Below are 12,250 nucleotides of genomic sequence, written 5' to 3'. Positions count from 1 at the left end.
TCTCTCTCTCTCTTTCTCTCTCTGCCACTCGAAAACTTGAAGTATCCATCATTAAATAAAATTAATGTTTCTGATATTTCATTACATTCTTCATAATAATTTCTAATCTCCTGCAGAATATATATTTTTTAAATCAGATACGACTCAAAACAGCAGAAAAAAAAATACCAAAAAAATGCACCCACGAGGTGATCAATATACTTACCAGAGATAAACAAGTATAGAACAAAAACAGAACTGTAAACTGTATTTATACAATCAAGACTGCCAAACAAGCAATAATGAAACTCCACTGCATATCATCATTATAAGTTATCTAAGAAGATCTATCTCTTATAACAATTCCAGTCACATCCGTTAACTATGAGTGTAATAATGTGCTGATTTGTGTGTGTGTGTGTGTGTGTGTGTGTGTGTGTGAGTGTGAGTGTGTGTGTGTGTGTACCTGGTTTATCTGGCGGCTAACCCAACTAGAGTTCGTTACGCCAAGAAAGGGAGGTCAACGGCATATGTAGGATCCCTCCAGTGTTTTTTCTAGTTTCGTCTTGGGCCATTTTGAATACCAGTTATCTGTTCCCTGTTCCATGGCTTCAACCGGTAGACTGTTCCTCTGCGTGAGGAAGTATTTTTGTATGTTCGTTTTGCGTAACACCTTGGCGAGTTTTAATTTTTTTCCTCGTGTTGGTGGCCCATGACTTCACCAATAAATTTTACTAGGTGTACAAGTTTCAATTCTTTCAAGGTTTTGAATGTCTCAATGAGATCCGAATTATTGTCTTTTCTGAAGCGTTGGTAATTCCAAGACGCTCAGTCTACTTGGATAATCGAGCTGGTTTAGTCCAGGAATAATCTTAGTCGCTCTGTGTTGAAACCTTTTCTTGGCAATGTTGTGTCTTTTTGGATGTATGGTTTCCATAGCTGTATACTGTAGTCCAAATGGGGATGTACGAAAAGGTTTATAAAATTGATGGATTTTTTTTTTTTTTAACGGGAATTAGCCCACCCGGGCACAGGTCAAACGACCCACAACGGAGACTGGGGGGAGAGAAAAACAAAAAAAGAACAGAAAGAAATTGTAAATATAGAAAAAGAAGGTTATGCTGTATCAATCTACACCACGAAGATGCCGGAAAACCAGCTTTTTAAAGTGAGACAGATTGTAAGAGCATGGAAACACAGAAGGAAGCAGAGCATTCCACAGCTTGGATGTGTGAGGAAAGAAGGAGGTACTATAACGGGTTATTCTCGTGTGACCGACATCCACAGAGAAACGGTGGGCACCGCGGGCAAGACGTGTGTTACGAACCCACAGCCTTGCCGGTGGTACACAGGATGCCAAATCCACCGAACATTGCCCGTTAAAGTACATGTAGAAGAGAGAGAGCTAAGCAACATTGCCGCGAAGAGAAAGGGAAGAGAGATTGTCGACTAAAGGAGGAGAGTGAAACAGACGAAATGCCTTTGATTCCACCCTATCTAATAGTTGGACAGAAGAAGAGCCACCCCAGATATGAGAGCAGTACTCCAAGTTAGGACGAATGAATCCCTTATATACTTGGAGCAACTGCTCAGTAGTGAAGTAGCTGCGGCATCTGTACAGCATTCCCAACTTTCGGGAGGCAGCTTTAGTTATACTAAGGATGTGTGATTTCCAGGACATATTGGAGGAAATGGTGAGGCCGAACATATTTATTTCAGAATTTGGGAGGATGATAGCGTCCTGAAATGTAATTGGTGGGAGATCGTTTAATTTACAAAGTGTAATTGGTAAATATTGAGTTTTATTGCTGTTGAACTTAACCAAGTTTGTACAGTCGTGAACAGAAGTCCTGTCGCCCCTTCTGCTGCTCCACTAACCCTGAGATTTAGACTCATGAATCCGAAGCATTTATGGGCAGAATAATGCACCAGTGTCTGCTGCTTCGGGTTCATGAGTCTGAATCTCTTGGTTCGCGGAACAGCAGAAGGGGCGACAGGACTTCTGTTCACGACTGTACCTCCCCATTCAGAGATGCTGCACAGATCCGCGTTGACAGAAGTAATGATGTCAGTTCTAGAAACAGATCTAGTTTGAGAGTTAGGAGGAAGGGGAAAATGTGAGGAAGAGTGAAAAGTAGAATCATCAGCGTAAGAATGGATAGAATTAGTTGTAGTGTGGAGTATATCATTGATGAAAAGAAGGAAGAGAGTTGGTGAAAGAACAGAACCCTGTGGGACGCCACTACTGTTAGAGAAAGAGCGAGAAATCGATCCCTCGACAACAACTGCCATGGATCGGTTCTCAAGGAAACTAGAGATGAGAAAACAAAGTGGGGGAGAAAACCAAAAGAGGGAAGATTAGATAGCAAAGACTTGTGCCATACCCTGTCAAATGCTTTGGAAATGTCGAGAGCCACGACAAAAGTTTCCCCATAATCCTTAAGAGAGGATGACCAAAGATGGGTGCAATTGGAGAGCAGATCACCAGTAGATCTCGCCTGGCGAAAGCCATACTGGTGATCTGACGAAAGAGAAAGGCGTTCAAGGTGACAGAGAAAATGGGAGTTCAAGATAGTTTCGAAAATCTTAGAGAGGGATGAAGTTAGGGCAATGGGGCGATAGTTAGAGGGATTAGAATGGTCACCCTTCTTCGGGATGGGCTGAACCAAGGCATGCTTCCAAGAAGAAGGAAAAGCTTGGGTTTTGAGGCAGAGACGAAAGAGGCGAGCAAGCACAGGTGCCAGAACTTCAGCACAGTCCCTCAGAACACGAGGGGGTATTCCGTCCGGTCCATGCGCCTTACTCACATCCAACCTGGATAACAAACCGGCAACCCTGAGAGTGGAGATTATAGGAAAGTGCATAGGTTCAGTAGGAGGTGCAGGGGTAGGAGGGATAGAGTGGGAATCGCCTAAGGTGGAATTAGAGGAGAATAAGGTGCCAAAGAGGTTGGCTTTGTCAGGGGGAGAGTTGGCTATAGAGTTATTGGGACGGAAGAGGGGAGGAAAAGAAGGCGTGCAGAAGTTGTTACAGATTTTTTTAGTTAAGGACCAGAAGGATTTACTAGAGGAAGAATTAGTCAGGACAGCGGTCTTTCTTTTAATAAAATTCAGTTAGGCTCTACGACGAATAGCCTTACAACGATTCCTAGAAGTAAAGAAAGAGGTGTGGGTAATAGGAGAAGGAGATAGTTTCATATCTCGATATACCCTATCTCTCACCCTGCAAGCAAGAGAGCAGGAGCGGTCAAACCATGATTGTAATATGAAAGTTTTGGTAGAAGATGGGATAAATGCACTCATACCACCCTGTATAACCCCAGCAATGCTGTCAGCACATACCGAGGCATCCCGAGTGGAAAAGCAACATTCATCTCACTTGACTTGGTGTTTTTTAAATATTATTAGATGGTAATTGCAGTGGAAGCGCCCCTTGGAGAAAAACCCGAACCAGCACAAGAACTTAAATTTACTAACAAAATGAATTCTCCGTGACCCGTGGAAGGATATCAACTGTGATTGGGATGAATGAGACACACTGTAAAATTTAGACACTTGTATTCCCTCCAACACTACAGACACAATCAAATAATGGTACACCAATATGCGCACCTCTTAACCTGAACTTAAAACACTACTCTCGACAATAAAAGTTATACATGATATTGCAATTATTAGAAAACTCAGACAATGCTTCATTAGACAACAATAAATTCAAAGTATTAAGAAGTGTTGCTTGCACACATGAAACAGGCCTAACGGGCTTTCAACAAAATAATATCCACCACTGCGGAAATGGTATAAAACTAAGAAATTATTAATTCCACCATGAATAGGCCTAAAGAGCCCTCAATAGAATTATGTTACACCAACAGATGCAGGCCTTAAGGGTCTTCAACAAAATAATATCAATCACTGAGAAAATGGTATAAAAAAAAATTAATAACTCTACAATGAATAGGCCTTAAGGGCCCTCAACAAAATTATATCAAGCACTGAGAAAATGGTATAATAAAATAAGAACTTATTAACTCCACCCTGAATAGGCCTTCAGGGCACTCAACAAAATTATATTACTCCAACAGATGCACACCTCCTAACCTAACTTAAACACTACTCTGGGGAAGTTAAGACTTATAATTCCTAAAGTTTGATCGGCATTTTTTCACTGCTGTTCCCTCTTGTTATGATGCCTTCAGTAAATTGGTTTATGACGACGCTTATAAATCTTTTCTTTATCCACAGTTTTTAAGAAAATTTTGTTCATAGATTAGTTGTGTTTTGTGTTGTTGTGTTGCATGCAGTCTTACATTTTACTATATGAAAAAGCATTCACCAGTCGTGAGACTATTTGAAAAGCCCGCTCAGATATTTTTGTATGTTTACGGCATCTTCATTTGTCACCTTCTCATTTGTCTTTGTGTAGTATGCAAACTGGATTATGTGGCTCTATTAATTTCCATCAAAATCGGTAGTGTATATAACAAACAGTGTAGTCAAAAAATAGACCCTCGTGGTACTCTAATAATTATTTTGTTTTCCCATTCTAAACGTACTTTGTATATGGCCACTCTTAAATGCCTGTCTGTTATACCAATGTGCCTGGATATTAGAGGCTAGCCACGCATGTGGAACTTTGTCAAACGCCCTAGAGAAATTCAAATATAACATCCATTGGTAGACTTTGGTCCACGTAATCTGTTATTGTTTCAAGGATTGCGATTGAGTTTGTCAGACAAGATTTTCTTTTCATGAAACCATGTTGTGATGTTAGGCAGATAGGCCTATAGTTTCTATTGAACCTTTTCTACCCCTCTTGTATATTGAAGTGACATGGTTGACTTGCAGAGTCTAGGTGCTTTTCCTTGACCCGGGGATTTTTTAATAGTAGTCTCAGTGGTGCGCAAATCTCGTTTGCTACTTACTTTATCACCTTAGCATGTACCCTGTCCACTCCAAGAGGTTTAAATTCCTTCATGTTGTTTATTCCTTTCTGACGATGTCATCTCTTATTGCTATCGCTCACAGTTCATTTTCAGTCTCTGGGATATGCATCCTCTTAGATCCACGTGTCTTTTGTGTGAACAGTGTCACGGGTTAGAATCTATGGTTGACTAATTAATTACATGAAAAGGAAAATGCCGATCTCTTAACTCACATAAAAACTAAAATGAAGCAAGAACGTTAACCATGAACAAATAAAGTTGTGATCGACATGAATTAATGAAATAAAAGAATGTAATACAGATCCCTCCTAAGATGTCCCCACACACAACGCTTCCGTGACGCCTGCTGGACCACCACTCCACGACCCCCTGACGGAGACATGATCCGCCCCATGCTGGCCAGATATTATGTAAATAACATTGATTATGTGTTAAAGGAATATCCTTTCTTCCTTAGGCTTCAGTAAGCCCCTTTACAATATTTATACTGTATATACTTGTCACACTTGCCAGATACTTCTGGTATCATTGTACAGGGGTACCTAGTGACAGCACTAGGATCCCGCTTCCTCTATCAAGGAATAAACAATTGAAATTGAATTTGAATTGAATGTAATAAAAGTACTAGGCTTAGAATAAACCACTTACGTGGGGATAGTCAAACTTATAGAAATTTTCTTAAACTATACTTAATATTAATAAAAAAAACACAAATAAGAAGTTACACAAAAGGATAAAAAAATCTTTGTACACGAGAGAAAATGAATAACAACACTGCGTTGCCTTCAATTGAAGTAACGCAGGTAACACTTAGTATGATCACTACTGGCCATGAAAAGTGTCGTGTCCTAGTATAAATAATCACTGGGAAAGTAGACAAGGTGGAACACGCAATTATTACAATAGCTGACACGTCCCAAGACCAGAGAGAATAAATACACATAACATAAGAGGACTTTGCGAAAGTTAGCTGGCTGAGACAGGAACCACCACAGGTCGACATGTGGGAGAGAGAAGAAAAACCAAGGAAAACTGCAGAAATTCTCTAAGATCCCGAGCCATGCAACTGCTTTTATGACTTCGTATTGGGCAGAGCCTATGGAGGTGGGACTTAGGATACTAAGCGGTGATTGGCTCCCGTAGAAGCACCAGCTGAGGTTTCTGGAAACAAGTCGAAGCGAGGGGGAAATAGTGGGAGGAACTGGCTGGCGCTTCTGTCGCGCCAATGGGTTCTAAAGATTTCTTCGCTGGCAGACAGCGCAGTACCTCCTTCTTTCCTCTCAGCCAAACTGTGGAATGCTCTGCCTTCGTCTGTGTTTCCATACTTATACAATCTGTCTCACTTTAAAAAGCTGGTTTTCCGGCATCTTCATGGTGTAGTAGTTTAACATGGTATAACCTTTTTCTTCTCTATTTTCAATTTCTTTCTGTTTTTTTTCGCCCTCCAGGCCCCGTTGTGGGTCGTTTGACCTATGCCCGGGTGGGCTAATAGCCGTAAAAAAAAAAAACGAGCAAGGGGAATGTGCTACAACACTGATGCAATGCGTTCATTTAGGGCATTTATCGTCCTCTAGGCTCAAGTAATTTTCATTCTTTAGGGTCCAACACTACTTTTCGTTTGTATTTTGCTACTGGTATATGTATAAAAGGACCTGGAGTTTGTGAGTCGACCATCGTCTCGGAGCCAAAACTTGCTAATGGCTGCTATGTCTATGTTGTACCTAAACAGCTCTTTTACCACAAGGACATTTCTTCTTTAAGGACGATAATTTGTGCCAGTATCTAGAAGGCTCCTGACTTTCCATGCAGCTACCATAAGAGGGTGTATAATTTGTTTTTCTTTGACCATTATGTTTTCGACTGCATTGGGATGACCTTAATGGGTGCGGTTATCCAGTCAGGTTGATTTTTAGGCAGGCTATGTTTAGGGTACCTTTTCTAGTCCCCTCCCCATGTGGAGTGAGCAGAGTAGCTCCTTGATAGGGCTACTCAGTCGCACAGAAAGGATCGGATTGCACTGCTGCCTAAATCCCAGTGTCTAAACGACCATCTTATCTATGCCGTCCATATGACGAGTTTTGACTATGGACTCCCGGCAGTCATCTCTGCCTGTCCCCACTACCACTCGTCTGTTGCCATAGGAATTTTGGGGCTTTAGGGATTCTGATGATGATGATGGAAAGTATTATGAGCTGGATGGTGGCTGTGCATGAGTTGTTTTATGTGGTGATCCAGTGGTGCAGGGTCTACCAGGAGGTGGATCCTGATTCGTGTCCTGATGTCGGTGGTCAATGAAGAAGCAACGATGCCCAGCTGTTGGTGGTCACATGATAGAGTGGCCGCAACACTACTGTTTTTCCAACACATAAGTTGTGCAATAAATTATTCAAGAACAACACGAGTTCTAACATGTCTAGTTAAATTTTTACTGCGCGATTGCATCATGCTGGTTCTGCGGACTAGCTGTTAGTAGGACACAGTTCGTCAAAATGTTAATTCCAGTTCACAAAATAATCAGATTTTTGTAAGAAATCCAAATTATGTAAATCAGGTGAAATAGAGGAAAATAAATTTCCCTGATTTATTTTTATTTTTTCTAATAAAACAAATCATAATTTAGTATGACTATAAATTATTAGTTGTTGTGTGGAAAACTCTCAAAAACCGTTGACGAAAGAAAAAGTTGACCTCTAAGCATACGATCGAATTGTTTAAACGTCACTACGAGAAGAAGGAAAATTGGGATTGTTCAGAATAACAACTTCTCTGAAAGTCAAACACAATCTATGACTACAAGTGTTACAAAGATCTGTCAATTTTAACTTTGTTGTTAACTTCCCATAAAGTGTTAACGTCTTTATTCAGGAAGTTTGTCACATAACTATCAAGACCATAACAAAAATCTCCTTATTATATTTTCAGGTTTGTCTGTCGGCTACACAGACAAGTTTTTATTTAGCCTCTTTTTTTTAATTATAATGTGAGAAATTCTTATGACTAACAAGACAAAATATGCATTAAGAAAAATCTAAATCAGTAGGAGGTTTTTTATCTTCTTTACATAAGAACATAAGAACATAAGAAAATAAGGAGTCTGCAATAGGCCGGTTGGCCTGTGCATGGCAGCTCCTGTCGAGAGTTACTACCACTCTCTATCATCCATGAATCTATCTAGCCTCCTTTTGAAACTTTCCAGAGTTCCCGCACTTACTACAAAGTTGCTAAGCTTGTTCCACCTGTCCACCAATCTTATTATTTGTAGAACCACACAGTTTCTTCCTCATCTCCTCCTAAACCCAAACTTATCCAACTTGAACTGTTGTCTGAAGTCCCATCCTGCTCGGATATTATAAGAACTTTTATCTATATCCCCTTATTGGCCTCTTTTCACCCACTTAAATACTTCTATCATATTCCCCGCACTCTTTCGTCTTTTCTAGGAATGCACGTTAAGTTTCTTTAACCTATCCTGATATGGAAGGTTTCTAAGTCCCTGAATCATTTTTGTCATTCTTCGCTGCACCGACTCTAGTGAATTTATATCCATTCTATAATAGGGGCACCAGAACTGAACGGCATAATCGAGGTGCGGCCTAACTAGCGCAAGATATAGTTGCAATAAGACCTCTGCACTCTTGTTACTTACACTTCTAGATATAAAACCCAATACTCTGTTTGCCTTATTTCGAACATTAACTCACTGTTTTCTAGGCCGTAGGTCGGGGCTTACAAGTACCCCTAGGTCTCTTTCACAAGTCGACTTCTCTAGGTTGATGTTGTTCAGGCTGTATACATTATAAGTATTTGTTCTTCCAATATTAAGTACGCTGCACTTGCTGGTGTTGAATTTCATTTGCCATTTTTCAGACCACCCTGCAGTTTATTTAGATCCTCCTGTAATGCATTTGCATCCTGCCCTGAATTAATTTGCCGCCCTATTTTGGTGTCATCCGCAAACTTGCTTATGTCACTGCTGATCCCAGTATCTAAATCGTTTATGTAGATTATGAACAAGAGTGGGCCTATTACTGACCCCTGGGGAACCCCACTGGTTACACGGCCCCACTCAGATTTAACACCATCTACGCTGACCCTCTGCGTTCTATCAGTGAGCCATGATTTTATCCAATTTAAAACTTTCCCCTCGATACCATGAGCCTTAATTTTTCTCAGAAGCCTCTGATGCGGTACTCTGTCAAATGCTTTGCTAAAGTCTAAGTAAATAACATCGTAATTTTCGTCATTATCTACTACCTCGAAGACTTTCCTATAAAACGTTAGCAGATTTGTTAGACAAGATTTTCCCTTTGTAAACCCATGTTGAGAGTCGTAGATTAATTTGCTTTTTTCTAGATGCGATCGGATGCTATCTGCTATAATTGGTTGAAGAAATTTCCCCACTACTGACGTCAAACTGATAGGCCGGTAATTTGACGCTGATGCTCTGTCTCCCTTTTTAAATATGGGTACTACATTCGCCTGTTTCCACAACTCTGGCACAACTCCAGTGTCTAATGATTTTGTAAATAAATTTACGAGGGGTCCGCTAATCTGTTCCCTACACTCTTTTAAGACTCGAGGAAAAATTTCATCCGGCCCAGGGGATTTTGTGTTCTTTAGTTTATTTATCTTCTTAAGAACATCCTCTTTTCTGATGGTGATATTCTTTAATTTCTCTTCTTCCTTTCCCTTAAATATCAGTTCCACCTCCGGAATTTCATCGCAAATTTCTTCTGTGAAAACTGATAAGAAGTAGCTGTTCAATGCTTTGCTCATGTCTTCACTGCCATTTATCATTTCTCCCCTCCCTGACTTAAAAGGCCCAACTTTGTCCTTGACCTTTGTCCTATATACCTGGAAAAATCCCTTGGGATTCGCCTTGGATTCTCTTGCCATTTTGATTTCATAGTCTCTCTTTGCTTTCCTTACATTTTTCTTAACATTCCTAGATAGTTCATTATACCTGTTTCTGAGCTGCTCCTCCCCTCCCTTTAATTTCTTATATATTCCTTTCTTTATTCCTATGTCATGTTTAAGTTTTCTGGTCATCCACCTTGGCTCATTCTTATTTGACCTAATTTTTCTGTATTGTATATTTTGTCCTTGTGCTTCATGTAGTATACTGGTGAATATATTATTGTCATGATCAATTGTTGTGTCATCTATGACCTCACCACTTCCTACTGGGAACTGACGTGACTGTTCCCAGGTGACCTCACCTAGGTACCTTCTTAACCCCTGATAATCCGTCAACCGAAAGTTTGGGACTCTGACCATATTGTCATTTTTTTCATTTCCCAATTTAGGGTGAACCTGATTTCTCTGTGATCACTGTTACCTAGTTCTTCCCCTACTGTGATATCTCTGATAATATTTTCTTTATTTGTTAATACTAGGTCTAATATATTGTCACCTCTAGTAGGTTCTGTAATTAGTTGTTTCAAAAAATTGTCCTGTACTGCGTCTAGGAAGTCTTCAGATTCATAGTCGCCTACAATGTTGTCCCAGTCAATATTTCTGAAGTTGAAATCCCCCATAATGCATAGGTTGTTATATTTTGCTGCCCTACTCATTTCCTGCCATATGGGCTGAGCTGCTTCTTTGCTAAGACTTGGGGGCCTGTAAATCACTCCCATAATTAGTTTTTCTCTTCCTTCCGTGATTTCTACCCACACAGACTCGGTTCCTATTTCACCCTTTATTGAATTATTAGTACAACATTTTAATGTATCCTTGACGAAGAGTGCGACCCCTCCCCCTTCCTACCTTCCCTGTCCTTGTGAAAAAGGTTGTACCCTTCTATGTGGTACTCTGATAAAAAAATTTTGCTCGCCAGATTCATCCAAGTTTCGGTGATTGCTATGACGTCTACATTCTCGGTACATACAACCGCTCTCAGCAAGTCTATTTTATTTCTAACGCTCCTACTGTTTGTATAGTATACATTTAAACCTACTCTTCCCTGGTCCTTTTTTACCCCTTGTCCTGAGCAACTAATTTTACTTCCCAGGACCTGCTTGTTTTTTGATTCCCACTTTCCCCGACCCCTCTCTACTGGCGAAATCTCCCCTTCGGAGTGACAATTTCACGCTCCAGGGATGCAGACAACGTCTTTACCCCCTCACGAGACAAGTGTACTCCGTCGCGACAGTACAGGTAGTCGTTGCCATAGAATCGTTGCCAGTTATCAATGAATGCCCAACCATTGTTTGCACAATGTTTTTCCAGTCGGCAATTAATAGCAATTGCCCTGGACAGCCATTCACGACCAACCCCTCTTCTAGGCAAGACACAACATACTATCGGGATCCCTCCCCTATCTCTAATCTTCCCCAGCGCCTCCTACTATCATATTATTTATAAATATCTCATATACAATTAAGATATTTTTCTGAACATCATTAAAACGTTTACATGGCGTGATAATCACGCTCGACATATACATTTATCTGATATTATTTTCTATTATTTTGTCCCAGTTGTTTGTTATTGACTAAAATTTCAAACAAGATTTCAGCCAACATTAAGAAATGCAATTATTTATGATAAATATTTTGAAATATAATATTTATGGGTTCATAAACATAACAGGAAAAACTACCCACATCTGTAACAAGAGAACGTCCTTTGAAACAAAGATCCGAGATGGCAAGCATTTCCCAGGAGCAGCCACAACCTCACATGTCAACACCTGTCTGCCATATACTTTAAAGTCTAGACGGTAGCACCTTCGTCACCATCTGTTAGGTCACAACAACAACTGTCAGGGTTTCTCACACCATCACTGTCTAGCTTGTAACTTGGCAGCTTTCTTCCATTTTAATCACCGCCAGCCTTTGACCCTCCGGGACGAGAGAGACTGAGGTTCGTTAGTGGAGACGTGATGGACTGTGTACTTTTGTTTGTTTGTGTCGTTTTAAACTTGTTTGTGAACACTTTTTGGTGTTACATGTAATACTCTGGATATCAACTTCCTCTTATCTCAATCTATGAATGCAGTTAGCATTTAAATCCTCATAATATACATGTAGCGTAGTGTTTTATTTTAATGTGTTCTTTTTTCGTGTTACAGCACAAAACAAACAAAAAATGGCCAATTTTTTTGGCACGGTTTCATCCCGGAATAGAATAATCCTTACTGCGTCTCGGAATGAATACAAGGCTGGTTCCTGAGACTTCATGCTCTTCCACACACAAAATTTACAGACTGCATATTGGTATATCAAGTACATATTTGATATGTTTTGGAAGTATAAAATATTTTCACTATATTAAGAGTGGACACATGTCCATCTGTTGAATTTGGACAAAATGACGATATCAGGT

This window comes from Homarus americanus, unplaced genomic scaffold, assembly GCF_018991925.1.
Source record: "Homarus americanus isolate GMGI-L3 unplaced genomic scaffold, GMGI_Hamer_2.0 scaffold32583, whole genome shotgun sequence".
Classification (NCBI taxonomy): Eukaryota; Metazoa; Arthropoda; class Malacostraca; order Decapoda; family Nephropidae; genus Homarus; species Homarus americanus.
The sequence above is the reverse complement of the archived record's forward strand: the minus strand, read 5'-3'. Positions refer to the sequence as shown.